General features: G+C 36.6%; 1 long non-coding RNA gene across 1 annotated transcript in view; it reads left to right on the top strand.

The window, feature by feature from the left end:
- The window catches only part of LOC120223074, a 69,162-nt gene extending 44,989 nt beyond the window's left edge, over positions 1-24,173 (top strand). The window contains exon 4 of the long non-coding RNA XR_005526186.1: positions 23,950-24,173. This is a non-coding gene — a long non-coding RNA (uncharacterized LOC120223074). The remainder of the gene's footprint in view (positions 1-23,949) is intronic.
- The last annotated feature ends 612 nt before the right edge of the window (positions 24,174-24,785 follow it).

The following is a 24,785-nucleotide window of genomic DNA, read 5'->3' as shown; positions in this document are numbered from 1 at the left end:
TGCTATTGCCTCTGAATTAAATGTTAATGAATCAATAATATAGATTAAATAAGATGTTTTTAAATGAACACACACAAAAAAACCAAGATCATACATACATACATACATACATACATACATACATACATACATAATAGTTGATGGAAATGTGGCCAGAAGCCTCTAGGAACCTAACTCTGTATTTTTCCTGGGAGCACTGACTGGCTCAGTATGCATTAGTTCACTGTTGTGACTTCAAAGAATGTAACTGCAGCAAATAACAAGAATTGACTGTATGTGTCTAACAGAATAGGAGAGTGAATGAAATAGGGAAGTTGGGCCTCATAAAGTAAGGGTCCATTTGACTTAAAATTAGAAATTTGAAATAGGATCGGTAAGTGTGATTGTGTTTTCTTGTAGCCATATTAGCTGTACAGAGACAGGAATGAAATATGCAAACAGCTGGTTTTAACTAGGATTGTGATTTGGCCAAATGACTATAGTGAGGCCAGGCAGTAGTTGAGGGGTTGAGAGTATATTCCAGGGAGTAGTTATGATAGTGCCTCTTATGACTTATGTCTTTGTGTGTGTGTGTTTTATGTATTTATTTTTTTCACTGTAGAGGGAGTTAGGCATCTCTTTTTTCCCAAAATGTAAGTGAGTTTCAAAGAGTACTTACTTCTCTGGCATATTCCTCTGGAAGAATAAGGACTGCTTCCCAAGGCACATGAACAGTGGCCAATATATTTGGAGAGACCAGAATTTGACAGCAACTACTGATGAACAGCCAGTTTTCTTTCATTGCTTACTTTACAGTCACTAAACACTTCCCAGGAAATCAGGCACTGAATAGATTTATGTCTTTTTTCAGTGTGGAATTCAAGATTTTAAGTTTTCTGATGTCAGTTTGTCAGGATTAGGGTCCATGTTCCACCAAATAGTAGCAAGATAAGCATGTAAATCTGGTGACTGTGCTGTGATTTTTTAAACCCTGGTAAAACAACTACTGATACCATCACATGGTATTTGCCATACTCAACAAGATTTTCTCCAGATCACCACTATATTCACCTATTGGAGCTCCAGAAAACAACACCTTCCCCAATAAAGAATTAGTAAACTGGAAGACTGGACCAATTTATGTTATGTAAAACCACCACATTTAAAAAACTTGACCATACTATTTAATATGCCAGTATAAAAAATTACTAATGGTAATGGTACATGTGTGCTGATTAAAACTTATTTTCCTCCAAACTCTAGAATTCTATTATCTGCAAGAACAGCAATTTCACACAGCACAGACTTTTCTAGAGAATAGAAAAGTGCGTTTTTCCAACTTACCTTTGAAGTCAGCACAACTGTGACACCAAAATCAGACAAGGACTGTATAATAAAAAAAAATTCTAAGACAATATCACTCATTTATCTACATTAAAAAATGGTAGGCATGGGGCACCTGGGTGGCTTAGTCGGTTAAGCGTCCGACTTTCGCTTAGGTCATGATCTCGCGGTTCGTGGGTTCGAGCCCCGTGTCGGGCTCTGTGCTGACTGCCAGCTCAGAGCCTGGAGCCTGTTTCAGTCTGTGACTCCCTCTCTCTCTGACCCTCATCTGCTCACGCTGTCTCTCTCTCTTTCTTTCTCTCTCCTAGAAATAAAACATTAAAAGAAAATTTAAAAAAAATAAATAAATAAAATAAAAAAATAAAAAATGGTAGGCATGATAAAAGTATACTAAATTCAGTAATATAAAGAACAGAAACTACATTCTGACCAAGATGGGCTTAACCTAGAGATGGAAGAGTGGTTACCATAAGAAAATCTCTAAATGTAGTTAATCATAAAAATTTAGAAGAAAAAACTACAAACACTTCAATAGGGGCAGAGAGAGAATTTGGTAAAATTCTATACTCTTTCATGATTAATTAAAAAAAAGCTCTTGGTAAAGACATGGTAAGAAACAGAAGAGAACTCCCTTAATATGACTAAAGTTATCTACTCAAAACCTACACCGAACATTAGAATCATCCCATTAGAAAATCAAGAAGTCACTACTATCATGTTCTTTCTACATTATTCTAGTGATCCTGGAATAGAGCCACAAATCAAGAAAAAGGATAAAGAATGTTAGGATTTGAAAGGAAATAAAATTGTCATTATTCACATCAGATTGCCTACGTAGAAAATCCAAAAGAATCTTTGCCTCAGCTGTAAAATGTTCATTTAGATTGATATAAAAACTACTTACATTTCTTTAAAAAATTTGTTTAATGTTTGTTTATTTTTGAGAGAGAGAGAGCAGAGTGTGATCAGAGGAGGGGCAGAGAGGGAAGACACAGAATTCAAAGCAGGTTCCAGGATCTGAGCTGTCAGCACAGAGCTCAATGCAGGGCTCAAACTCATGAACTGTGCGCTCATGATCTGAGCCAAAGTCGGACTCCTAACCGACTGAGCCACCCAGATGCCCCTCTCTTATTTTTTTAATGTTTATTTATTTTTGAGAGACAGAGAGCATGAGCAGAAAGGAGCAGAGAGAGAAGGAGACACAAAGTCCAAAATAGGCTCCAGGCTCTGAGCTGTCAGCACAGAGCTGGACTCGGGGTTCAAACTCACGAGCTGTGAGATCATGACCTGAGGTGAAGTTAGATGCTTAACTGACTGGGCCACCCAGGTGCCCCAAAACTACTTACATTTCTTTCAAAGATACCATATTGTTTACTTCTGTGGAAAAAAATCAAAGCAATAAAAATAAACTCAGTAAGAAAACAAAATTGAAGAGCATAATATTGTAAATTTTCAATAGTGCAAATGGAATCATATCAAGTTTACAACTTAGAGTTGATTTTCAACTGGCCAAATATTGACATTTCATGTGGTACTCCTCTAATATACACTGGGAATAATCTATTTCTTGAAAATTTGGCAGAACTTGCCTATAAAACCGTTTAAGTTACACACACATGCGCACACACACATACACACAATGAGTTTGTGTAAAAACTGGTGAAATTGGATAATGTCTGTAATCTAGTTGATAGTCACGTGCCAATGTCAATTTACTGATTTTGATACCATACTACAGTTGTAAAAAGAGTCACCATTGGAGAAAGATGGGTAAAAGTTTCATGGGATTCTATTCCATTCTCTTTTGCAACTTTTTGTACATCTAATATTATTTTAAAACAGAAGGGCCTCTTATTTATGACTTTAATATTTTAATCTAACAGATAGAAATCATGTAGCACTTATTTCTTAATCCAATTCATTGTTGCTCACATTAACTAGAAATGGAGTCCCTTTAAAAAACCTGTGTCAAAAAAGCAAAGTTTTCACATTTGTGTTTCTCAAAGCTTATGCTATAGAATTTGATCTTTGCAGTAGTAAGCTCATGAGTATTAATGGTTGCTGGCTAAAAAAAATCCCTGGGAGGTGACCTGCAGTTCTCTGTCATCCATCTAAGCTCTGTTAGTATAAACAATCTAGGTTTGATTGTAATTAACAATGGGGGGATATTAACAGAGAATATTGTTATGGGTATCCAATTAACAATGGATAACCCTGGATGGTGTCATCTACTCTACTCGATGATGTCCATAAAACTTCATAAAGATGATAGTTTGACCTATTGACAAGAGGTAATAATTGGAACGTTATTATAGCAAATCCTTTTAACTAGCTTTGCATCCTTTGGTTTCGAATACCAATTTAAAATCACTTTGATTCATTTGGCACCACAGCTCTTCAATTCCATTTCCAGTCCCTGGAGTTTCAAAGATCATTCTATGCTTTAACTTAAAAGTTCTCCCTCTGCTCCCAGGTGTAGAGGCATCTCTGCAACTGACTAGAAGAAACCTTTTTGTCATCTCTCCTGTCACAGTTGCACTAAGTGCACTCAGCCCACTATGTGGCCCTTCGCTTGTCATTTTAATGGATCACTGGGCAGCTGTTATAAAGGGAGTCTATCCAAAAACACCATGATCAGAGACCACATTCACAAGAAGCTCAAAGAGCAGTGAATAATGTGAGGCTTTTAGCTATTATTGAATGTTATCCTTTTTAAAGTTGAGAGTCAAAAAGGCTTTGAAAAAAAAGTCACCTTGTGAAATGACATAGTTCTATCCAGTCTTTTTTTTTTTTTTTTGGAGGAATAAAGGGTTCAGTTTCATTTAGGCAGTTTATTAAAAAAAAAAAAAAGCAAGTAATAGCTAGGTATTTAAAGCCACTGGGCTACTTTCAATTTTAGATGTTTATTTCTCATGTTCTAAAATTAAAATGGCAGAAATATTTTTACAGAACTTTGTAATTTCTTTTTCTGCCATAAGTTTTCATGGGTGTCTCAGGCTGGTCCACCAGAGAGATGGGCCTGAAATCTTTGCTCTGAAGAGATGTGCCACAGGCGATGGGAAAAGAAATCCAAGCACCAGAGGAGTAGTCCAGGATGCCAGGGTCTCTAAGGTAGAAGGAATGAACATGATGTCCTGTGTCTCTGTACAGCAGGAAAGCAATACGCAGAAGAGTTAACATGCTCTGAGGACTGTGCAGTATTCTGAGGCAATCACTGCCCTTTTGGTTGAGACGCTTTTCTGTATATGGCAGGGGCTGACCCAACTTTCCCTTCTTCAGTCTTCCACTGAGCTATTTTTTATTTTTCCTTTTCTTCAAACAGAGACCTTCTCCTTAGATTCCTAGGAAGTGGGCCACTTGATGGAAGAAAATTGAGTAACTTCCTCCATAGAGCATTTCAAATAACTTTTTTTAGTGTTGTCATGCACTTCATTAAAAATTTTTTAACATTTATTCATTTTTGAGAGACAGAGAGAGACAGAATGTGAGTGAGAGAGGGACAGAGAGAGAGGGAGACACAGATCTGAAGCAAGCTCCAGGCTCCGAGTTGTCAGCACAGAGCCTGACATAGGGCTTGAACTCATGAACTGTGAGATGATGACCTGAGCTGAAGTCGGACACTCTACCAACTGAGCCACCCATGCCCCCATCACGTACTTCATTAAATGGAGTACTTGATTTTGTCTAAATTAATATTAGGAAAATTAATTCTAATGATTTTCAGATATTCCCTTTCTTTATCCTGTAAATGTATTCTCTTATTTCCAGTGATTCACCCTTGAGAAATAGGTAACATTTCATAGATAGATAAAGCAATGCTCATATAAGTCTAGTATTCTTATGTTCAATTGCCAAAGTACTAGGTCTTCAGGTTCCATTTCCACCCTTGATTTGACTTGCATCATCTCCAGTTTCTCAACTTTGAAGTTAAAGGGTTTCTAATGATCCTGGATTCCTGAATCACGTATTTGAGAGGCTAGTCCCTTGAAGCTGAGGAAATAGGAGGAGTAGAATCCCAGCTGACTTTGAAGAATGCCAGTGGAAATCAATGTAATGGCTCTGTCTTTACTGAACTTCAATTTAATAAAGTGAGGAGATCCTTCTTACTATTTGAGGATCCTCTTAACAGTGGTGCTTGAATCCTTCACCATTACTGTACTCTGATGGCTGGACACATAGTACTGAGTAGGGAGGTGGGCCACAAGGATGGCAATGAGTGTGACTCTGTGTCCATGCCTCCCTTCGTCCCTTGTAGATACAGCTCCATATGATTTTGTCAGGAGAAAGCCTCATACTTCCATCCATTGTTCCAAGGGAGACACAGCTACCCAGAGCTGACACTACAGATGAAACCCACTGGCCACCCTTGAGCTATCAAAGGGATAAGTTACAGATTCACAGTGGCTAAGGGAGTAAAATGTCTTCTAAAATATAGAAAATTATATTTTTAATGAGAGAAAGTTAAAGAAAATCTACTGATAGCTTGCAGAATATCTGAGAGACAATTTAGTAAATGTACAAGGGAAGTACATTTAGGAAGGGTAACCTTAGATCAAAACCCTCTCCATCTTGCTCTAGCATATTAGAGATTCACAGACCAACTATAAAGGATTCGTGAGTACTTGTCTGATCTCTGTTTCATCAGTTTGGCTAATTGAGAACTGACTATGTGACAAGTCAACTAATCGATATTTGTGTGTCTCCACTGTGTGTTACAAACTTTTGTAGATAGTAAAAATAACTGAGCAGAAGTATTTTTTAATGTTGGATAATGAAAACTGTTGCTTCAATACAAGGACTGTCATTTTTACTGAGTAACATTGATTTCTTTCCTGCTAAAAGTTTACATTTAATCCCAAATATAAGGCAGTAAATGCATAGTAGTTAAGAACCCAGACTGGAGCCAGACTGCTTTCTGGCTCAAGTCCCAACTCTGCCATATTATGGCTTTGTAACACTGGGTAAGTTATTAAAACATTTTTTTGTTCATAGTTTATTCCATATAACACCCAGTGCTCTTCCCAACAAGTGCCCTCCTCCATGACCCTCACCCCCCTTCCCCATTCCACCCCCCATCAGCCCTCAGTTTGTTCTCAGCTTTCAAGAGTCTCTCATGGTTTGCCTTCCTCCCTCTCCCCAATTATTTTTTCCCTTTCTCCTCCCATGGTCCTCCGTTAAGTTTCTCCTAAACCCCTTTAAGTGGTAGGATATGGTATCTGTCTTTCTCTGCCTGACTTATTTCAATCAGCATAACACCCTCAAGTTCCATCCAGTTGCTACAAATGGCCAGATTTCATTCTTTCTCATCTCCATGTAGTATTCCATTATATAGATAAACCACATCTTGATCCATTCGTCCGTTGATGGACACTTAGGCTCTTTCCATGTTTTGGCTATTGTTGAGAGTGCTGCTATGAACATTGGGGTCCATGTGCCCCTATACATCAGCACTCCTGTATCCCTTGGGTAAATTCCTAGCAGTGCTAATGCTGGGTCATAGGGGAGTTCTACTGTTAATTTTTTGAGGCACCTCCACACTGTTTTCCAGAGGGGCTGCACACATTTACATTCCCACCAGCAATGTAGGAGGGTGCCCGTTTCTCTACATCCTCGCCAGCATCTGTAGTCTCCTGATTTGTTCATTTTAGCCACTCTGACTGGCGTGAGGTGGTATCTCAATGTGGTTTTGATTTGTATTTCCCTGAAGATGAGGGACATTGAGCATCGTTTCATGTGTCTTTTGGCCATCTGGATGTCCTCTTTGGAGAAGTGTCTGTTCATGTCTTCTGCCCATTTTTTCACTGGATTATTTGTTTTTCAGGTATGGAGTTTGGTGAGTTTCTTATAGATTATGGATACTAGCCCTTTATCAGATATGTCATTTGCAACTATCTTTTCCCATTCCATCAGTTGCCTATTAGTTTTATTGATTCTTTCCCTTGCCGTGCAGAAGCTTTTAATCTGGAAGAGGTCCCAATAGTTCATTTTTGCTCTTGATTCCTTTGCCTTTGGGGAATGTGTCAAGAAAGAAATTGCTGCAGTTGAGGTCAAGAAGGTGGTTTCCTGCTTTCTCCTCTAAGGTTTTGATGGTTTCTTGTCTCGCATTCAGGTCCTTTATTCAATTCGAGTTTATTTTTGTCTATGGTGTGAGGCAGTGATCCAGTTTCATTCTTCTGCATGTTGCTGTCCAGTTCTCCCAGCATCATCTGTTAAAGAGGCTGTCTTTATTCCATTGGATACTCTCTCCTGCTTTGTCAAAAATTAATTGGCCGCACATTTGTGCGTCCAATTCCGAGAACTCTACTCTGAGTTCTTTATTCTATTCCATTGGTCTATGTGTCTGTTTTTGTGCCAATACCAAACTTTCTGGATGATTACAGCTTTATAGTAGAGGCTAAAGTCTGGGATGGTGATGCTTCTCATTTTGATTTTCTTCAGTATTCCTTTGGCTTTTGTGGTTCCATACAAATTTTAGGATAGTTTGTTCTAGTTTTGAGAAGAATGCTGGTGCAATTTTGATTGGGATTTCATTGAACATGAAGATTGCTTTGGGTAGTAATAACATTTTAACAATATTTGTTCTTCTGATCCATGAGCATGGAATGTTTTTCCATTTCTTTGTGTCTTCTTCAATTTCCTTCATAAGTTTTATATAGTTTTCATCATACAGATCTCTTATATCTTTGGTTAGGTTTATTCCTAGGTATTTTATGGTTTGTTGTGCAATTGTGAATGGGATCAGTTTCTTGATTTCTCTTTCTGTTGCTTCATTATTGGTGTATAAATATGCAGCTGATTTCTGTACATTGATTTTGTACCCTGAAACTTTGCTGAATTCATGAATCTGTTCTAGTAGGCTTCTGGTGGAGTCTTCTGGGTTTTCTATGTAAAGTATCAAGTCGTCTGTGAAAAGTGAAAACTTGACTTCTTTGCCAATTCTGATGCCTTTGATTTCCTTTTGTTGTCTGATGGCTGATGCTAGGACTTCCAGCACTATGTTAAACAACAGTGGTGGGAATGGACATCTGTGTCGGGTTCCTGATCTCAGGAGGAAAGCTCTCAGTTTTCCCCCGTTGAGGATGATGTTAGCTGAGGGCTTCTCAGAGATGGCTTTTTATGATATTTAAGAAAGTTCCTTCTATCTCGACTTTCTGGAAGGTCTTTATTAAGAAGGGATGCTGTATTTTGTCAAATGCTTTTTCTGCATCTATCGACAGGATCATATGGTTTTTATCTTTTCTTTTGTTAATGTGATGTATCACATTGATTGATTTGTGAATATTGAACCAGCCCCATAACCCAGGAATGAATCCCACTTGATCGTGGTGGATAATTCTTTTTATGTGCTGTTGCATTCAATTTGCAAGTATCTTGTTGAGGATTTTTGCATCCGTATTCATCAAGGTTATTGACCTGTAGTTCTCTTTTTTTGCTGGGTCTCTGTCTGGCTTGGGAATCATAGAATGAGTATGGAAGTTTTCCTTTGATTTCTATTTTTTGGAATGGCTTGAGAAGAGTGGGTATTAACTCTGATTTAAATGTCTGGTAGAATTCCCCAGGGAAGCTATCTGGCCCAGGGCTCTTATTTGTTGGGAGATTTTTGATAACTGATTCAATTTCTTCACTGGTCATGGGTCTGTTCAGATTTTCTATCTCTTCTCGTGTGAACTTTGGTAGTGTATGTGTGTTTAGGCATTTTCCATTTCTTATTTTCTTCTTTTTTTTTTTAATTTTTTTTAATGTTTTATTTATTTCTAGGAGAGAGAGAGAGACAGCGTGAGCAGGGGAGGGTCAGAGAGAGAGGGAGACACAGACTCTGACACAGGCTCCAGGCTCTGAGCTGGCAGTCAGCACAGAGCCCGACGCGGGGCTCGAACCCACGAACCGCGAGATCATGACCCAAGTGAAAGTCGGACGTTTAACCCACTAAGCCATCCAGGCGCCCCGTATTTTCCATTTCTTAAAAGTTTGTTGGCATATAATTTTTCATAGTATTCCCTGATAATTGTTTGTATTTCTGAGGGATTGGTTGTAATAAATCCATTTTCCTTCATGATTTTGTCTATTTAGGTGCTTTCTCTTTTCTTTTTGAGAAGCCTGGCTAGAGGTTTGTCAATTTTGTATAGTTTTTCAAAAAGCCAACTCTTGCTTTCATTGATCTATTCAACCATTTATTTTTTTGGGTTCTATATAGTTTATTTCTGCCTTGATTTTTATTACTTCTCTTCTTCTGCTGGGTTAGGGGTGCTTTTGTTGCTCTCCTTCTAGTTCCTTTAGGTGTGCTGTTAGGTTTTGTATTTGTGCTTTTTCTAGTTTAGTGAAATATGCTTGGAGAGCAATGTACTTCCTCCTAGGACTGCCTTTGCTGCATCCCAAAGAGTTTGGATAGTTGTATTTTCATTTTCATTTGTTTCCATATATTTTTAAATTTCTTCTCTAATTGCCTGATTGGCCCATTCGTTCTTTAGTAGTGTGTTATTTAACCTCCATGTTTTTGGAGGTTTTCCAGTCTTTTTTCTGTGATTGAGTTCGTGTTTCATAGCATTGTGATCCGAAAATGTGCATGGTATGATCTTGCTTCTTTTATATTTTTTGAGGGCTGCTTTATAACCCAGTAAGTGATCTATCTTGGAGAATGTGTCATGCTCACTGGAGAATAAAATGAATTCCATAGCCTCAGGATGTAGAATTCTAAATATATCTGTCAAATCCATCTGGTCCAATGTGTCATTCAAGTCCATTGTTTCTTTAGTGATTTTCTGACTAGTTGATCTATCCATTGCTATAAGTGGAATATTAAAGTCCCTTGCTATTAGCACATTCTTATCCTTAAGATTGTTTCTGTTTGTGATTGTTTTATGTATTAGGTGCTCCCATATTCAGTGCATACACATTTATAATTGTTATCTCTTCCTGATGGATAGACCCTGTAATTATTATATAATGCCCTTCTTCATCCTTTTTTACTGCCTTTAAAGTCTAGTTTGTCTGATATGAATATGGCTACTCCAGCTTTCTTTTGACTTCCAGTGACATGATAGATATTTCTCCATCCCCTTATGTTCAATCTGAAGGTGTCCTCAGGTCTAAAATGAGTCTCTTATAGACAGCAAATAGATGGATTTTGTTTTTTTATCCATTCTGCTACCCTATGTCTTTTGATTGGAGCATTTAGTCCACTTACATTCAGTGCTATTATTGAAAAATTTGAATTTAGAGTCATTGTGTCCTTTGTAGGATTCATGCTTGTGTTGGTGTCTCTGGTACCTTGCATTCCTTGCAACATTTCCCTCATAGAGTCCCCCTCAGGATTTCTTGTAGGGCTGGTTTAGTGGTGACGAATTCTTTCCATTTTTGTTTATTTGGAAAGACTTTTATCTCTCCTTCTGTTCTGAATGATAGCTTTGCTGGATAGAGGATTCTTGGCTGCATATTTTTTCTGTTCATCACATTGAAGATTTCCTGCCACTCCTTCCTGGCCCGCCAAGTTTCAGTAGATAGGCCTGTCACTACTCTGATAGGTCTCCCTTTGTATGTTAGGGCCCTTTTATCCCTAACTGCTCTCAGAATTCTCTTTGTCCTTATATTTTGCCAGTTTCACTATGATATGTCATGCAGAAGATCGATTCAAGTTACATCTAAAGGGAGTTCTCTGTGTCTCTTGGATTTCAATGTCTGTTTCCTTACCCAGATTGGGGAAGTTCTCAGCTATAATTTGTCAAGTACTCCCTCAGTGCCTTTCCCTCTCTCTTCCTCTTTTGGAATTCATCTGATATGGATATTGTTCCATTTGATTGTATCACTCAGCTTTCGAACTCTCCTTTCGTGTTCCTGGAACAGTTTATCTTTTTCTCGGCTTCTTCTTTATAATTTTGTTTTCTAATTCACCTATTCTCCTTTCTGCCTCTTCAATCCGTGCATTGGACACCTTCATTTTATTATACACCTCATTTATAGCAGTTTTTAATTCATCACAACTGTTTTTCAGCTCCATAGTCTTTGTAGAAATATCTTCTCTGATTGCTTCCATGCTTTTTTCGAGCTCAGCGATTAATTTTATCACTATTGTTCTAAATTCTTGTTCAGTTATGTTGCTTATATCTGTTTTATGCAGCTGTTTAGCTGTTCTTTCTTCCTGGAATTTCTTTAGAGGAGAGTTCTTCTGTCTTGTCATTTTGACTAGCTTTCTGTCTCTTGTTAGTTTTAAAAGCTTGTTATAGGCTCTGCACCTGTGAGTATTGCTATATTAAAGAAGGCTCATTGACTGTTCAAGGTCTGTCTGTTCAGGAAGTATTCTTTTTTTTTTTAATTTAAGTAATTAATTTATTTTTTAATATTTTAAAGGGATGGTTCCCTGGTATTTATTTATTTAATTTATTTTTTACAAATAGTTTATTGTCAAGTTGGTTTCCATATAATACCCAGTGCTCATCCCCACAAGTGCCCTCCTCCATGCCTATCACCCCCACACACACACCCATCAGTCCTCAGTTTGTTCTCAGCATTCAAGAGTCTCTCATGGTTTGCCTCTCTCCTTCTCCCCATTTCCCTCCTTCTTCTCCCCCATGGTCCTCCGTTAAGTTCCTCTTTTCAAGGTCACTTGACTGTGGTGGTCTGGAACCAAACTCATACTATCTGGGAGGTATGCCTATACAGAGAGCATAACTGACATGATGATGAAGCTAGAGGGGAGTACCACTGGTTCCTTTGTCCTGGATAATGATTCCCAACTTTGCCAATAATTGGATTACTTTTCTGTGTTGTTGCATTCCACTGACTGAATTTGATTGGTCTTTCTCTAAATCATTTTGTCTGCATGACCAAAATTATCACAGTAAAAACAGCAAACATTCATCACCAACAAAAGTTTCCACATATCTCTTGCTTCAGGCAATCACCGATCTGCCTTCTATAATGAAAGTAAATCATTTATAGATTGTTTACATTTTGTAGGATTTTATATCAATGGAATCATATAGTATGGTGTATTTTGGGGGGGGGTCTGGTTTCTTTCATCCATAAATGTGTTCAGAATCATGTTCTTGCTTTTTATTGAAGAATAGTAACCACTGCATAGAGTTATGGGCAGAATGTGTCTCCCCCTACCCTTCCCTACACAAGATATGTTGAAGTCCTGGCCTCTAGTCCTTTAGAACATGACCTTCTTTAGAAATGGGGTCAGTACAGAGATAGTCAAGTTAAAATGAGGTTATTAGGGTGGTCTCTCATCCAATATGACTGGTGTCCTTATAAAATAAGAAAATTTGGACACAGAGAAATGCACAGAGGGAAAGGGATGTAAACATACAGGGAGAACAACAACTATAAGTCAAGAAATTCCTGAGGCTGACAGAGGCTAGGAGAGAGGTCTGGAACTGATCTCTTTCACAGCACTTAGAAGGAACCAACCCTGACACCTTGAATTTATATTTCTAGCCTCTAGAACTGTGAAATAATAAATACCTGTTGGGTAGGCCACCATTTTGTCCTGGAAGCCCTAAGAAGCTAATACATGTGGATATAGACTAATACATGTGGGTATACAAAATATGTTTGTCTGTTTACCTCTACTAAATGACATTTGGGCTGTTTCCAGTTTGGGGCTATTAATAAAAGCCCAAATTGCAGTTTTGTGGGGACATATGTTTTCATTTCTCCTGGGTAAGATCTCAGAGAGGAAAGATGGATCACATAGTATGTGCTTAACTTTTCCAAGAAACTACTAAACTCATTTCCAAAATGAGCGTACCATTTAAAAATCTGACCTATGAAAAGCAGCCCACGAAAGTTCTATTTCCTCCACATCCTTGCCAATATTTGGTTTGACCAGTTTTTTTCAATTTTAGTCATGCTATTAGGTGACTAGTGTTATTTCACTGTGGTTTTAGTTTGCATTTTCCTAATAACTGATAATATTAAGCATCTTGTCAAATGCTCATTAACCACCTGTACATCTTCTTTGGTGGAGTATCTATTCATTGTTTTTACTTATTTCACTAGGTTGTATATTTTCTTATTACTGAGTTTTGAGTTATTTTGTATGTTCTGGATATAAGTCCTTTATTGATTTATAAATATTTTCAAACTTTAAAAATTTTTTGGCTTTAGTTTTTGTTTTGCACAATGTAATAAAGTAGATTAGAGTACTGATGTAAAACCTAGTTATAAAACTTCTAGGAGAAAACAAGGAGTGGACATATGTGACCTTGGGTTAGGTGAGAGTTCTTCAATATGATACGAAAAGCATGATCCATGAATGAACACGTTGATAAGACAGACCTTATTAAAATTAAAAATGGCTTCTCTTTCAAAGACTCTGTTTAAACTGATGGTTTCTGAAGGGGAGATTGATGAGAAGATGGGTTAAATAGGTGATGGAGATTAAGGAGGGCACTTGTTGTGATGAGCACTGGATGTTGTATGTAAGTGATGAATCATGAAATTCTATGAGTCATGAAATTCTACGAATCATAAAATTTTATACCTCTAACTAATATTCAACTATGTTAACCAAATGGAATTTATTTCATTTTTAAAAATTTTTATTTATTTTGAGAGGGAGAGAGGTAGAGAACAATCAGGGGACAGGCAGAGAGAGAGGGAGAGAGAGAATCTCAAGCAGGTTTTGCCCTGTCGACATGGGGCTCTAACCCACAAACCATGAGATTATGACCTGAGACAAAACCAGGAGTCAGATGCTTAACCAACTGAGCCACCCAGGTGCTCCAACTAAATGGAATTTAAATAAAAATTTGGAGAAAAAAAGAGACTGTTTAAGGAATAAGAAGACAACCAAAATATATTTAAAACATACGTCTTGTACAAGACTTTTATCTACACTATTCTTGAAACTCAATAAGGAAATAGTGAACTCAATATTAAAAATGGACAAAGTATTTTTTTCTTAGTCTGTAGCTTATCTTTTTATTTTCTTGTTTTCTTCCAGAAGTTTAGATTTTATGCTTAAATCTATGATTTATTTTGAGTTAATTTTTATAAATAGTATGATGTATAGATTGAAGTTCTCCCTTTCTCTCTTTTGCATAGGATATCCAATTTACCACTTTCCTGCCTTTGTACCTTGGTCAAAAATCAGTTGCCTATACTTGTTGATATATTCATATATATTTAGAATCTTTCTTCTTTTCTATTGATCTATTTATTTTCATGCCAATTCCACTGTTTGGATTACTTCCGTTTTATAATAGCCTTGAAAAAAGGAAGAGTTTGGGGCACCTGGGAGGCTCAGTCAGGTAAGCGGTCAAGGGTCTGACTCTTGATTTTGGCTTAGATCATGATCTCACAGTCTGTGAATTCGGCCCAGCTTCCTGCTCTGTGCTGACAACACCAAGATTGCCTGGGATTCTCTCTCTTCCTCTCTCTCTCTGCCTCTCCCCTCACACTGACATGTACTCTCTGCCTGTCAAAAAAAAAGAAGAAGAAGAAGAAGAAAGAAATCAAGAAGAGTTAATTCTTTAACTTTATGTTTTATTTAAAACTAATTTACATTCTTTTTGTATTTCAATAAAATTTAGAATTAGCTTGGCAACTTCTACCTGCCCTCCACAAAAAAACAAAGAAAAATCAGCCAGAATTTTAACTGGGATCACATTGTACAGGTCTTGCATACTTTTTGTCAGATTTACTCCCAGTTATGTCATATTTTGGGATAATATTGTGTGTTATTGCTTTTAAATTTCAATTTCTAACTATTTGTTAATATATAAAAATATAACTAATTTTTGTATATTAAACTTATACTCTGCAACCTTGCTAAATCTACTTACTATTTCTAGTAGCTTTTATTTATTTAGGTAAAATTTCATCAAATTTTCTCCATAAATTTTACTTCTTTTTAAATCTGGACAATTTCTATTCCTTCTTCTTGGCTAGTCACAGTGACTAGAACCACGAGTACAATACTGAATAGAAGTGGTGAGAGCAACATTTCTGTCTGATTCCTGGCCTTAGTTAGAAGAATTGAATCTTTCACCATTATGTATGATGTTTGCCAGGCTAAGAAGGCTTTTTTCTACACCAAATGCTGAGGGTTTTTATCAGAATGAATGTTTGATTTTGTTAAATGCTTTTTCTCCACTTATTAACATGATAATATGTTTTTTCTAATTTATTTTGTTAATATGATGAATCAGAATGATTTCTTTTTTTTTTTAATTTAGATTTTAAATGTTAGTTAACATATAGTGTAGTATTAGTTTCAGGAGTAGTACCCAGTGATTCATCACTTACATATAATACCCAGTGCTTATCCCAAAAAGTGCCCTCCTTAATGTTCATCACCCATTTAGCCCATCCTTTCCCATCTTATCTCCAGCAACCCTCAGTTTATTCTCTCTATTTAAGAGTCTCTTATGGGGGCACCTGGGTGGCTTAGTCGGTTAAGCGTCCGACTTTCGCTTAGGTCATGATCTCGCGGTTCCTGGGTTCGAGCCCCACGTCGGGCTCTGTGCGGACTGCCAGCTCAGAGCCTGGAGCCTGTGTCAGAGTCTGTGTCTCCGTCTCTCTCTGACCCTCCCCTGCTCACGCTGTCTCTCTCTCTCTTTCCTAGAAATAAAAAAAAAAAAAAAGTAAGAGTCTCTTATGGTTTGGGGTGCCTGGGTGGCTCAGTTGGGCCTCCGACTTCAGCTCAGGTCATGATCTCATGGTTCATGTGTTTGAGCCCTGCATTGGGCTCTGTGCTGACAGCTCAGAGCCTGGAGCCAACTTCAGATTCTGTGTTTCCCTCTCTCTCTGCCTCTCCTTGGCTCACACTGTCTCTCTTGCTCTCTCTCGAAAATAAATAAAAATTAAAAAAAAAAGAATCTCTTATGGTTTGCCTCCCTCTCTGTTTTTATCTTTTTTTCCCTTCCTTTCCTCTATGTTCATCTGTTTTGTTTCCTGAATTCCACATATGAGTGAAATCATATGATACTTGTCTGTCTCTGACTGACTTATTTCACTTAGCATAATACACTCTACTTCCATCCATGTTGTTGCAAATGGCAAGATTTTATTCTTTTTGATTGATTGATTTTCTAATGTTACACCAGCCATGTATTCCTGGAAAAAATCCTTCATGACCTTGTTGTATTTTTCTTTTAACATATTGTTGGATTCAGTTTGCCAGAAGTTATTTTAGAATTTTTATCTATGTTCTATCAATTTTTGATGAAGGAATATATATATCTCTGAATATAAGTTTAGATTTGTTTATTTGTCCTTACAATTCTATTAATTTCTTCCTCAAATATTTTGAAGCTCTATTATTAGGTACATAAAAGTTTTTGTATTATTTATGAGTTGTTTCTTTTATAATTATTAAACTTTTTTTATCTCATATTCTTTGCTCTGAATTATACCTTTTATGATAATATAATCACAACAGGTTTTTTATAACTAATATTAGGATGGTAGAACTTTTTGTATTACATATATTGGTATAAATAAAAGTCAAGATTCTATATATGTATGTACACACACACACACAATGCACAAACTGTGCAGACACACATATATTGTCTTGAATGACAACATATGTTTGAACCTGATTCCTTATCAAATGTGTATAAAAATTTATTTTTTAAAGATATTTAAATAAAAGAAATCTTATATGTCTGGTATTTTCTAGTCTTTTCAAATATATATATATAGTTTTAAATCTGATAATCAGTTACCTTGGGCCAGAAGACGTCCTTTAACATTTCATGCTGACAATGAATTATTTCAGCTTTTTTTAGGTCTGAAAAATGGTTTATTTTGATATAATTTTGAAAGATATTTTCACTGGGTAAATATTTCTATATAATAATTTTTATTTTAGGGGTGCCTGAGTGGTTCAGTCGGTTAAGTGTCAGACTTCAGCTCAGGTCAGGGTCTCACCGTTCGTGGGTTAGAGCCCGGCATCGGACTCTGTGCTGACAGCTAGCTTAGAGCCTGGAGGCTGTTTCAGATTCTGTGTCTCCCTCTCCCTCTGGCCCTCCTCTGCTCATGCTATCTCTCTCTCAGAAACAAATAAAACATTAAAAAAATTTTAAATGATTTTTATTTTAGTACTTTTAGAATGTTGTCTACCATCTTCCTGTTGGCCTTGCTTCCAATAAGCGATCTTATGTCATCCTTATTTTCATTCTTTTACACCTGAAAAATCTTTTTTTCTGATTGATTTTAAGAATTTTCTTTTTATCATTATTTTGAGCAAGTGTGTGTTCAGTGAGTCTGCTGATTGTAGGGGTTTGTAGCATTTATTGAATTTGGGAGATTTTCCTCCTACTACTTCAAATATTTTAATTTTCTTCCTGCTTCCTCTAGTTTAGAGATTTCAATTACATTAATATTAGGTTTCTGGAAGTTAGCCCACAGTTAACTGATTTTTTTTCTGTATTCCTTTTTCTCCATATTTTGGCTTGGATAGTTACTATTTCTGTCTTCAAGTTCATTAATCTTTATTTCTAATAATATCTAACCTGCTATTAATACCATCCAATGTAATTTTCATCTTAGACATTATAGTTTTCATCTCTAGAAATTTGATTTGGATTTTAAAAATATCTTCTTATGTCTCTACTTAAATTTATGAACATATATAATATGGTTATAATATCTTTTAATGTCTCTGCCAATTCTAACATCTTTGTCAATTCTGGATTGATTGGCTTTTGTTCTCATTATTGATCATATTTTTCTGTTCTTCTGCATGTCTGGTGACTTTTAAACTGGATTCCAGGTATTGTGAATTTTACTTTGTTAGGTGCTGGACATTTTTGTTATCCTATAAATATTCTCAATCTTTTTTTTTCCCCTTGAGATGTAATTAAGAAACAGTTTGGTCTTTTGTGTCTTGCTTTTAAGATTTGTTCAGGCAGAATCAGAGCAGCATTTAACCTAAGGCTCATTATTTCTCACTACTGAAATAAGATACTTCTGAGTACTTTATTAGATTTTCCATGGGATATAAGGTTTTCCTTTCTGGCTGGTGAAAACAGGTCATATTTCTGGTCCTGTGTGAACTCCAAAGAATGTTTCCTCTGATCTTTCTGGGGTGGTTATTTGCTAACATCAAGTAGTTTCCTCACACACGTACAATGATCAGTATTATTCAGAATACTCAAAGTGGGTCCGACCCCTTCACATCTCTCCCATCTCCATTATATGTACTGTAAATTCTAGCCACTTTGGTCTCCATGGTTGTTCAACTTAACCTACTCAACTCAGGGAAGCCACTGTGGTCTGCTTTTGCTTCCACCTCCTGCATCACGGTCTAATAACTCTTTCACAAAATTTAAAGGGGCAATCTTAGAGTTCTCCTCATTTTGTTCCTATCCCTTACAGATTACTGTCCTTAATGGCCTGATATCCAGTGTCTTGAAAACCACTTTTGCATATATTTTGTCCTTTTGGTGGTGGTGGGGGTGGGGAGTATTTCCAAGAGATGGTGAAACCAGTCAACTTGGCTAGAACTGGAAGTCCTACAACCCAAAGATTTCAAAAGGACTCAGAGTTTTATAAGATTATATTCAAAATGTCTAGGATTCAATTTAAACTTACTTGATACACAAAAAAAGAGAAAATCTCAACAACTCATAAGGAAAAAAACACTCAACAGCTGCCCACCCTGTGTTGATGTGTATCCTGGTGATCTAAATCCCCAAAACAAAACAAAACAAAAGACCTTTAAAACAGCTATAATAACTATGTTTCATGAAGTAAGGTTGAACAATCTTGAAACAAATGGAAAGATAATAGTTCTCAGCAGGGAAAGAGAAGCTGTAAAAAATAAAATGGACATTTTAGAACTAAAAAAATTAAGTAATGACACAGAAAAGAATTAGTAAACTTGAATAGAGCAATAGAAAATATTCAATCTGAATATCAGAGAAAATTATGTTGGAAAAAAAAAAGCAGAGCCTCAGGAACCTGTGGAATAGTATAAAAAAATATAACATTCATGCCAATTGAAACCATGCAGAATAAAGAACAAATTACTGAAAACCTCCAAAATTTGGTAAAAGAGATTACAGTTTCAAGAAACTTAATGAACCCTTAACTGGATAAACTCAAAGAAAACCATTTCCAGATACATCTTTTTTTTTTAAGTTTATTTATTTATTTTTGAGAGAGAGAGAGAGAGAGAGGAGAGAATCCCAAGCAGGATTCTGTCAGTATGGAGCCTGATGTGGGGCTCAAACCCACAAACAGAAACCAAGAGTCAGATGCTCAACTGATTGAGCCACCCAGGAGCCCCAACCATGTCCAGATACATCTTAATCAAACTGCTGAAAACCAACATTAAAAAAAAATCTAGAAAGCTTCCAGAGAAAAATATCACAATTATATTTGAATGACTGTGGATGTTTCATGAGAAACAATAAAGGACAGAATAAAGGGACACAACATTTTAAAAGTAGCATAAGAAATGAACTGCCAACAAAGGATTCTCTATCCAATAAAAATATCTTTGAAGAATGAAGGAATAACGACAACAGATTGAGTTGAAAGAAAACAAAGAGAATTAGTCAAAAGCATGCCTTCTCTAAAATGTTAAAGGAAGAATTTCAGCAAAAAAGAAAATTGGAACTTTAGACATGAAGGAAGAGCAACATAAATGGTAAATGACTAGGTAAATATGACAGATTATTTTCTCCTCTAAAGTTTTTTGAAATACATATGATGATAGAAAGCCAAAATTATAGTACTGCCTGGTTAGGTTTTAATGTAATGTAATATGTAGATGTAATACATATGACAACTACAGATACAACATAAAAGGGGGAGGATACATATCCTACATTTTATGTGAGGGGTAAAATATTAATTTTAATAGATTATAAAAAGGAACATTTGTATGTAGCAATGCCTAGAACAACCACACAAAGAGATAAAGACAAAAAGAGTAGATAAATTAAGATGGAATATAAATATATAGCTAAATATTTCAAACTGACTCACAAGAGGGGAAAGAATATAAAATAGTGGGGGCAAAAACCGAAATAATGGCAGACTAAAACACCAATGTATCAATAATTACATAAAATATAAATGGTCTAAGCACATCAAATAAAAGACAGTGATCATTAAGTCGGACAAAAAAACTCAGACTCTCACTTGAAACATCCTGATATAGATAGGTTAAAAGTAAAAAGAAAAATATGTAATGTGCAAACACTTAATTTAAAAAAAAGCTGCATTGTTTCTATTAATATTAAACAAAGTAGACTTAAGAACAAGGAAAATTACCAAGAGGCATCATTATGTAATAAGGGGTCAATTCACTAAGAAGACAATCTTTTATATGTATGCACACACAGGAAAGCCAAAACCAAAACCAAAAATGGTATTAAAATACAACTGGAAGAATTGCAAGGAGAAATATACAAACCCACAATTATATTTGGAGGGTTTTAGTATCATCTTTCAGTAATAGAACAAATAGACAAAAAAATTACCAAGATGATAGAAGACCTGAACAACACCATCCCACCAAAGAAGACCAGAATATACATTTTTTTCAAGTGCAGAGGGAATACCTATCAAGATAGAATATATACTGGGTCATAAAACAACCATAACATACTCAAAAGTATTAAAATCATTCAAAATATATCCTCTAATCATAATGGAATTAATCTAGAAATCAACAACAGAAAAACATCTGGAAAATCCCCCAATTCTTAGAATTAGGTAATAATTAAGATAAGAAATTAGATTATAAACAATCCAGGGACCAGAAAGCAAGTATCAATGAAAGTACAACATATCAAAATTGGTGAGGTAAAACTACAGTAGTGCTTAGGGGAAACTATGTCATTAAATGCATATATGAGGAAAGAAAAGAGACTCCAAGTTAATGATATAATTCTTCTTTAGGAAATTAGAAAAAGAGCAAACTAAACCAAAGTTATCAGAAAAACTAAATAATAAAAAGCATAAATACATAAAATTAAAAACAGAAAAATAAATACAACCAGAAATTGGCTTTTTCAAATGTCTAATAAGATTAGTAAAACTTTGTACAGATTAACTAGAGAGAGAAAGTGAGTGAGAGAGAGAGAGAGAAAGTGAGAGAGAGAAGAAACAAATTATAAATACCAGGAGGAAAAAAGATGGTATCATTACAGACCCAACATATGTTAAAAGTGTACTAAGGGAATATGACAAAAAAACCTCTATGCACATACATTTAACAACTTTGATGAAATAGAAATTCTTCTGAATATACAAACTACCAAAATTCACTGAAGAAGAAATAATTTGAATAGATCTATATATTTTTAAAGAAATTGAATTCATAGTTAAATAGCACAGATCAGTATGGACAAGAGAAAACAAATCACGGCTAACTTACTGGTGTACGCTCCTTATTTTACCTTTGTTGAGGAATATACTGGTCTCTCAAATCTAAGATTTTGGTTATTAATTTATTTGATGAAGGGTGTTGAGTAGTGGGTTGAGAACTAGAGGTTTTGAGCAAATGTCTCGAAATAAGAGAATGATATGATAAAAGGTTCTTAAGGTCTTAATCTCCTTAAAGTAAGGGTCTTTTAACAAATTGTTTTGGAGTTGATATCTACTTAGAATAGATAGCCTCTACAGACAGGGACAGTGACCAGGAGGACATTACTGAAATGTGGTGGTAAAGATTCGATCGAGGCAGGCAGTTTTCAAAAATGAATGTAAGGGATAAACCTAATAACTGGTACAGTTTATATATAACCACATGTTTATTTTAATTTTTCTCCAAATAAGGTGTTTTTCTATATAAGATAACACATAGCTATGCTTTTTGGGTAAGAGGCACTACATATTAAGTAAGCATTTCTAAAGCATCTGGAAAAAGCTGCCTAGTTCAATACCCCTTTCCCTCATCTGTTCTAGACAGTTAAACATGTTTTGGACTAGCTGCATTTCCACAATAGTTTGTGTGTTTGTGTGTGTGTGTGTGAGAGACAGAGACCTTAAAATGACTGAATTCTCCAGACAGAAAATGAAAACCCTAAAATAGAGGCAGAATAACAAGCATTACTTCTGTTAAAACAAATACAGAATTTAAATACACAATTGAGCTACTTTTGTTGATGTGCTTTAACATTTAAATCTTTTTACCCTATACAATAATTGAAATTGCTCGAAGAAAAATAACCAATTTGAGACTGAATAAAACAAGGCTGGTAGTCTCAGGAACAAGCATATTAGTCAAGTAGTGTTGGCAAAATCCATTTGTGTGTGTGTGTAATTTTGAGAATAAGCCTTTAGGTCAGCAGTTTGTGCTTGCGCCGAGAGCTAAAACAGTGTGGCCAATGAGAACAGCTCTCGTGTGATGTTCTCAGTGTTTCTAACTCTATCCCCATCTGTTTGCACATTTCTTCAGTGGTGCCCAGAACAGTTTGTTGGTAACAATGAGGCAGTTTCAAGGGGCACATTTTTGTAGGGACCAAATGACCTTCAAAATACTCAAAAGAAAATCAAGGTGGGCTTCTAAGCTCTTGGTATTCTAAGTTTTGTTCATGGGTCAGAAGCACTGACATACCCAGAAGCTATGCTGGAAATGCAGAATCTCAGCTCCAAAACCCCTCCTCCCCCCCCCCCACTACTATGAGCTACTGAATCCGAATGTCCTGACATTTCATCAAGACTTCCAGGTGATATTACAACTCTAGACAATGTGTGTTAAGGTTTTGTTGGGAGATGAGAGGTTTACATATGTTAAGAGACAAGTGCTGATTATTTAGGTGAGGGTTTGGCATTACAGCTATGTGACTGAACAGCATCCAGGGACAATACAGAAGAGGAAAAGGACTCTCCTGGCAATGATGGTCAGAGAACTAACCTCCTACGGCACAGCTGAGCTCCTGGAGGTCCCTGGAACGATTCTCACGTTTAAAGGCAAGAGTTTCAGTATCAGGCAAGGGGTATTAATGCTTTCCTCACATTTAGACAAATCCACCTGTTTCTACAAGTAAGCATTTATGAATTAATGTTCAAGAGGTCAATCTTCCAGCACTTTATCAGACCAAGAGAAAATGATTAGATCTGTAAACAATCTGATGCCTTAATCACACAAAAAAACCTCTCCTTCCCGCAACAGGGACACAGAGGTTCCATTTGTAATTTGCCATGTGGAGAGATGCTGAGTGCTATGCTGGGGTCCAAATTCTGTTTTTCTCCAATTTCTTTCTCCAATTTCCAAAGCACAATACTGGCCCGAACCTCCAGATACACAGAGATCTCTGCCAGTAACAGTCCGTGCACGGTGAGGACATCCTTCCCTGGTCAGTCTCTGGCAGTCAGGACCCCTCTACTTCATTTCAAGATTAATTTTCTAACTAAATCTTTGTACTCTTTGTTCTCAAAGATCTTTATGAGGAGAACAGACAGATCTGGATGGAATAGAGGAGCTTGGCCGAGTGATTTCACACACGGATGGAGCACTGAGCTAGGTGGGGTAGGGGGGCGCCCCTTCCTTTGTTTCTCCCGTTGGATGTCTGTGTCCCTTCTGCAACAGCTGTTTCATGACCTTTCGTTGGCTCGTTAATGGGATTCCATTTAGAATGACTATATACGCGATATCTAAATGTTTAATAATAAGGGTGTTTTAACCATCTGTTTTTACTGATAACCCTGTCGTTTTAGGACTCTCTTATGGTGCTGTGCCTGGATATTTAAAATGTCCTTCCCTGAATCATTCTCAAAGCTTCTGAAAACTCCAACAACGAATTACCACATGGAGTCTTCTCAGAATTCTCAGACCACAATGTCCTGATATCAGAAACAGTGAAGAACAGGGAGAGGGATACTGCCTCGGAAGCCAGACACCGGATGTTGGCACCTTAGCTTTGTCACACTTAGCTGTGCCACTTTGAATAAGTTACTTAAGCCTCACTGAACCTCAGTGCCTCACTGTATTAGGAGAAAGATCATATCTATTACATAGTCTCTGTGAGGATTCAGAGAGATAAATGTAAATCACTTAGCAGAAAGCACAGGCACTTGGTAAAGAATCAAGAGGATTATGCTCCCTTTTACCTTTGTATGGTGAGTACTTCAGTGTGGTTTCCCTTGAGTACAGAGCCTGAGTCAAAATTTAAGTGCCAAAGATTTGCCAAGGGGATGCAGGTCAGGGAAGTAAAAGTGAAGGAACTGGATGAGAGAAAGCAAGTGCAAAGGAGTGCATCCCAAGCTGTCCAGATGACCTGGAAACTTAGCTGGTTGCTCACACAACTCCAGAGAGGGAAAATGGAAACAGGGTCCCAGAACAGTCTCTTAGGGAGGAGAGAGGAAGCAGAATCTGTTGGCTGCTTTCTATCTCCTCTTGCTCACTGAACAGAGTGTCCCCCTCTCTCTCCCACTGGGGTGTAACTCTCCCACATTTCTCGGTTATTTTTTCCACAAGAGCAGTGACATTTAGCTAGCGAAAGGGCACGCTCCAGCATTTTATGCCTGCCTTTCTGCAAACTGCATTCTGAAAG

Source organism: Hyaena hyaena, unplaced genomic scaffold (assembly GCF_003009895.1).
Source record: "Hyaena hyaena isolate Hyena2069 unplaced genomic scaffold, ASM300989v1 scaffold_944, whole genome shotgun sequence".
Taxonomy (NCBI): domain Eukaryota; kingdom Metazoa; phylum Chordata; class Mammalia; order Carnivora; family Hyaenidae; genus Hyaena; species Hyaena hyaena.
The sequence above is the reverse complement of the archived record's forward strand: the minus strand, read 5'-3'. Positions and strand labels throughout refer to the sequence as shown.